Here is a 6,573-nt window from a genome sequence, read left to right on the forward strand (position 1 = left end):
AGGGGCAGAATTGCAGTGGCCCTTGTTTCTGATATTCTCAGACTCTCTTTCATCAGGTATGGTACCTAGTGATTGGAAGAAGGCGAATGTCACTCCCATATTTAAAAAGGGAATAAGATCTCAGCCTGGCAATTATAGGCCTGTAAGTTTGACATCCGTGGTGGGCAAGTTATTTGAAGGCTTGTTAAGGGATCACATTCAAAATTATGTAGTGGAGAATGGCATTATGAGCAGTAATCAGCATGGCTTTATGAAGGACAGGTCATGTCAGACCAATTTAATTGCTTTTTATGATGAGGTAAGTAAGAAGCTGGACAGTGGGGATGCAGTAGATATAATCTATTTGGATTTTGCCAAAGCATTTGATACCGTTCCCCACAAACGACTGCTTTCTAAGCTAAGGTCTATTGGTCTTAGTGAAGTCGTTTGCACATGGATAGAAAACTGGCTACAGGATCGGGTACAGAGGGTGGTTGTTAATGGTACATTCTCTACTTGGAGTAAGGTTCTCAGTGGGGTCCCTCAGGGTTCTGTACTGGGTCCACTTTTGTTTAATTTGTTCATAAATGACTTAGGGGAGGGTATTATGAGTAATGTATCAGTGTTTGCAGATGACACAAAACTCTGCAGACCAGTCAATTCTATCCAGGATGTGACATCCCTGCAGCAGGATCTTGACCAACTGGCAATCTGGGCAGCTAAGTGGCAGATGAGATTTAATGTGGATAAATGTAAGGTCATGCACCTGGGATGTAAAAATATGCAAGCCCCGTATAACCTTAATGGGACTGCACTAGGCAAATCCATAATGGAGAAGGATCTTGGAGTCCTTGTAGATAATAAACTTGGCTGTAGCAAGCAATGCCAGGCAGCAGCTGCAAGGGCAAACAAGGTTCTGAGCTGTATTAAAAGGGGTATAGATTCACGGGAGGAGGGGGTTATTCTTCCCCTTTACAGAGCACTGGTAAGGCCCCATCTAGAATATGCTGTTCAGTTTTGGTCTCCAGTGCTCAAACGGGACATTATTGAGCTAGAGAGGGTCCAGAGAAGGGCAACTAAGCTGGTAAAGGGTATGGAAAGTCTCAGTTATGAAGAAAGACTGGCCAAGTTGGGTCTGTTTACACTGGAGAAGAGGCGCTTAAGAGGTGACATGATAACTATGTATAAATATATAAGGGGATCATATAATAACCTCTCTAATGTTTTATTTACCAGTAGGTCCTTCCAACGGACACGAGGGCACCCACTCCATTTAGAAGAAGGGAGGTTCCATTTAAATATTCGGAAAGGATTTTTTACAGTGAGAGCTGTGAAGTTGTGGAATTCCCTCCCCGAATCAGTCGTACTGGCTGATACATTATATAGCTTTAAGAAGGGGCTGGATGGATTCTTAGCAAGTGAGGGAATACACGGTTATGGGAGATAGCTCTTAGTACAAGTTGATACAGGGACTGGTCCGATTGCCATCTTGGAGTCAGGAAGGAATTTTTTCCCCTCTGAGGCAAATTAGAGAGGCTTCAGATGGGGTTTTTTGCCTTCCTCTGGATCAACTTGTAGTTAGGCAGGTTAGGTATAGGCATTATGGTTGAACTTGATGGACGTATGTCTTTTTTCAACCCAACTTACTATGTTACTATGTTACTATGTTACTATGTGTGCACACATCTAAAATTTGTGTGACAGTGTGTAAGTGTGTATATAAGTGTGCTAGAGTGTGCAAAATCGGAAAAAAAAGAGTGCTAAATTGTGTGTAAATGTGTGTGTAAATGTGTGTAAGTGTGTGTATTAGGCAAATAAAGAGCACTTACCAGCAGAAGGTCTCAGGGATCGCAGGGAGGCAGTCCTCTCTGCAGTCCTTGCAGCACAGGAAGTGCGTGGGCGGAGCTGGGGGGAACAAGGAGCAGGGAAAATCCGCCGGTGCAGAGAGAATCACACTAGTACCAAAAACGTAGGTTGGCATATAACTGCTTTTTTTAAAACTACGTAGTGCCTATGTTTTTGGCAGGGAAAGGGTTAAAGAATCTTGCCAAACTGAAATGTATTTATCAGTAAATATTGTCCTTTTTCATATTTTCCCTTGAACCAAAATTTTGTAATGGTCTGTGTGCTCAGAGATCACCTTACAGGAAATAATGCAGCTGTAACTGGAAGATGGCTGATGTGGCCTAGCATGTGTATGTGTGCCTTGGTTTGTTTGTGTGCACTGTGAATCGTATAATTCCAGGAGTTAAAGGAAAAATATGGCCAGTTATATACAATGTAATAGACTTCACTTTCCCTCAGTTTTTCTATTACCTGTAAAACATATGGCCACAATAGGCCACAATTAGACATTATTATGTACTTTGCTCTCTGCCTCCTGCATTGTGTATGTTGCAGCTTGTACTGTTGATAGAAAGGGGCCCCGGAATAGAACGAGGCAGGAGTTGAGGGTACAGGGCCATGGCAAGGCTAGGAAAAGGCCCAGGAGAATGTTGGGTGCTAGGGATTATGGGAAATGTAGTTCAGTGGAGGGATTGGCTAAAGGGAGGAAGAATATTATAAGTGGGGAGGAGCGGCGAGGAAAGGTGCCATTTTGTTTCAACAGCTCCCACCCTCCCTCCCTATTTAAGGAGTAAAAAGGGGTGAAAAAGACAATATGGAATTAAGGACCATAGTCGCAGCCGGGGGATTCCATAGCCAAAGGAGAATGAGGCGGAGGCTAGGGATTACAGCCATAGGTCAGTGGTAAATGGGGCTGGGGTGGTTAGAAAAAGCTGTTTCTAACCTCAGGGAACTGATTGCGGTGGGGGCAGGTACAGCTTCCACAAAGTAGCCTTCAGCGGCTTATTGTTATTATGTTACCAGGAGAATTATGTTATGTTAAGTTTGTTATTTAATGACATTAACCTTTTTAGTGCCACAGGACGTAGAATCTACGTCCTGGGTACTAAAGGACCAAAGGGCCACAGAACGTAGATTCTACGTCCTGGGGCACTTCCGGGTTTGGGAGCGGAGAAGCGGCTTTTCAAGCCGCTCCTTCGCTCCCCGCTCGTTCCCCAGCCCAGTAGACCCCTGGCGTTCATATTTAGAATGTTTTATGTTGATACAGTACAAAATGTGGGGGAACATAATGGGGTAAAATGCAAGCTTTGTGACAATTTTCAGAAATGTCATAAAAACCGTTCTGTTTAGCATAGCTTTGTAGTTTGGTAGTTTGCAGTAGAAAGATGTATTTACCCATTTTTGTTTTGTCAGAATGTGTACTTTCGGAAAATATATGGTTTTCTAGGGTCTCTGTACTGTTAGGGGGTCTTATGCCGCATAATACACATACCGGGTGCAAAAACTGCATGAGCCAGAGCGTCTAATGGGAAAATTCATATGCACTATTTTTACTTGGGTGCCCCTGTACCCCACATAGTTTGGTAAATCTATGCATATAGGGCATCAAACTGTTCAGTAGACTCGTGGCATTCATATTTAGAATGTTTTATGTTGATACGGTACAAAATGTGGGGGTACATAATGGGGTAAAATGCAAGCTTTGTGACAATTTTCAGAAATGTCATAAAAACCGTTCTGTTTAGCATAGCTTTGTAGTTTGGTAGTTTGCAGTAGAAAGATGTATTTACCCATTTTTGTTTTGTTAGAATGTGTACTTTCGGAAAATATACGGTTTTCTAGGGTTTCTGTACTGTTAGGGGGTCTTATGCCGCATAATACACATACCGGGTGCAAAAACTGCATGAGCCAGAGCGTCTTATGTGAAAATTCATATGCACTATTTTTACTTGGGTGCCCCTGTACCCCACATAGTTTGGTAAATCTATGCATATAGGGCATCAAACTGTTCAGTAGACCCCTGGCGTTCACATTTAGAATGTTTTATGTTGATACGGTACAAAATGTGGGGGTACATAATGGGGTAAAATGCAAGCTTTGTGACAATTTTCAGAAATATCATAAAAACCGTTCTGTTTAGCATAGCTTTGTAGTTTGGTAGTTTGCAGTAGAAAGATGTATTTACCCATTTTTGTTTTGTCAGATTGTGTACTTTCGGAAAATGTATAGTTTTCTAGGGTCTCCTTACTGTTAGGGGGTCTTATGCCGCATAATGCACATGCCGGTAGCTTATATTGCAGTGTATACACTTTGTATGCACTAACTTCCTTTTGGGGTCTCTAAATGCCAGATACATCGGTGATCCTATGCACAATGGGCATCAAACTGTTCAGTGGACCCTTGGTTTTCATATTTAGGGTGTGTTTTCTTGGTACCTAATGTTATGTGGGAGATATGGTGCTTGAAAGTGGAAGATTTGATGTGATTTTCAGGTATTTCACCAAAACTAGCAATTTTGGGAAAGCACTGCGACTCTGTAGTTTGGAGTAGAAAGACATGGGTACCAATTTTGAATTCGCCCGAAAGTGTACTTTCCAAAAATATATGGTTTTGGGGGGTCAATGTATTTTTTTGGGTTTTTACCCCACAGAAAATGCAGTAAACGTGTTGAATTTTCAGTAGCTAAAGAGACCTCTGGGGCAATCTCTATGCACTAACTTCCTTATGGGGTCTCTAAATGCCAGATACAGTGCTGATCCTATGCACAATGGGCATCAAACTGTTCAGCGGACCCTTGGCTTTCATATTTAGGGTGTGTTTTCTTGGTACCTAATGTTGTGTGGGAGATATGGTGCTTGAAAGTGGAAGATTTGATGTGATTTTCAGGTATTTCACCAAAACTAGCAATTTTGGGAAAGCACTGCGACTCTGTAGTTTGGAGTAGAAAGACATGGGTACCAATTTTGAATTCGCCCGAATGTGTACTTTCCAAAAATATATGGTTTTGGGGGGGTCAATGTATTTTTTTGTGTTTTTACCCCACAGAACATGCAGTAAACGTGTTGAATTTTCAGTAGCTAAAGAGACCTCTGGGGCAATCTCTATGCACTGACGTCCTTATGGGGTCTCTAAATGCCAGATACAGTGCTGATCCTATGCACAATGGGCATCAAACTGTTCAGCGGAACCTTGGCTTTCATATTTAGGGTGTGTTTTCTTGGTACCTAATGTTGTGTGGGAGATATGGTGCTTGAAAGTGGAAGATTTGATGTGATTTTCAGGTATTTCACCAAAACTAGCAATTTTGGGAAAGCACTGCGACTCAGTAGTTTGGAGTAGAAAGACATGGGTACCAATTTTGAATTCGTCCGAATGTGTACTTTCCAAAAATATATGGTTTTGGGGGGGTCAATGTATTTTTTTGTGTTTTTACCCCACAGAAAATGCAGTAAATGTGTTGAATTTTCAGTAGCTAAAGAGATCTCCTGGGCAATTTGTATGCACTAACTTCCTTATGGGGTCTCTAAATGCCAGATACATTGGTGATCCTATGCACAATGGGCATCAAACTGTTCAGCGGACCCTTGGCTTTCATATTTAGGGTGTGTTTTCTTGGTACCTATTGTTATGTGGGAGATAAGGTGCTTGAAAATGGAAGATTGAGGTGATTTTTTAGAATTTTCATAATTTTTTATAGAAAATGCTAAATTCAGTAAAGCATTGCCGTTTGGTACTTGGGAGTTGGAAGACATAGTTACCCATTTCGGATTCGTCAGAATGTGTAGTTTTCAAAAATGTATGGTTTCCTGGGGTAAACCTAATGTTCCAGGATTTTTGGCTTTGGAATGTAAAGTATGCCGTATTCTGCTGTAATGCTTTGAAAATTTAGTAATTTACTGCTGGGAGTTTTTGATCTATAGAAGTCAGAAATTTCAATAAAACTATACATATCAGGTATTGGCACGTTCGGGAGACATGAGGCTTTCCAAATCAGTTGAATTTTTGTCCATAAAATAAAATGTGTTTCTGGTAGAAATCCTTATATCATGAAAAATAGCATTTTTTCTTTTTTTTTTTGTTTTTCAAGCTCTAAATCTTGTTCCAGAAGTGGAAATACACAAAAACTCAGGTAGATTTGGAAAGCTCAGGTTCTCCTGAAAAAAACAATATATAGTTTGCCTACCTAAACTTAACCCTGCCCCAAGTAAAAGCCCCTACATTGAGAGAGCACAGAATGTTTACAAAACGTCTGGCACTGGGGGGAACTGAAATGACGAATTCGTCTGGCACTTAAAGGGTTAATATGTTAATAATATGTTAAATGGGGTTGTGTGTAATATTGGTAAATTTGATATTGTTGCAAATAAACTGGCTGCGGCCTTTTCTATCCACAAAAAGGTTGTTGTGTGATTGTCTTTGTTAGGGGTAAAGTGTAAAGGGGTTTAGGGAGGTGTAAGGAAGGCCACAAAATTGACGCTGCACTTGTCATGTTGCCTGCTTTAGGCTGTGCTCTTTCCAAGGAGGGTAGGCACAGACACACCGATCTTGCACCCACTTAGTGCTCTAGCACTTGTGCCCAGGGAAATAAATAAATTATAAATATATTATATATATATATATATAAATATATATATAAATATAAATATATTATAAAATGACTCCTTAACAGTGCCTATTCCCTTGCCAAGAAAGTCCAGTTCCTGCACCAGAGTGTGCAGCTTGTCACACAGGGCATCTCCGCCTTCTTTT

The sequence above is a fragment of the Xenopus tropicalis genome, chromosome 3 (genome assembly GCF_000004195.4).
Source record: "Xenopus tropicalis strain Nigerian chromosome 3, UCB_Xtro_10.0, whole genome shotgun sequence".
Classification (NCBI taxonomy): Eukaryota; Metazoa; Chordata; class Amphibia; order Anura; family Pipidae; genus Xenopus; species Xenopus tropicalis.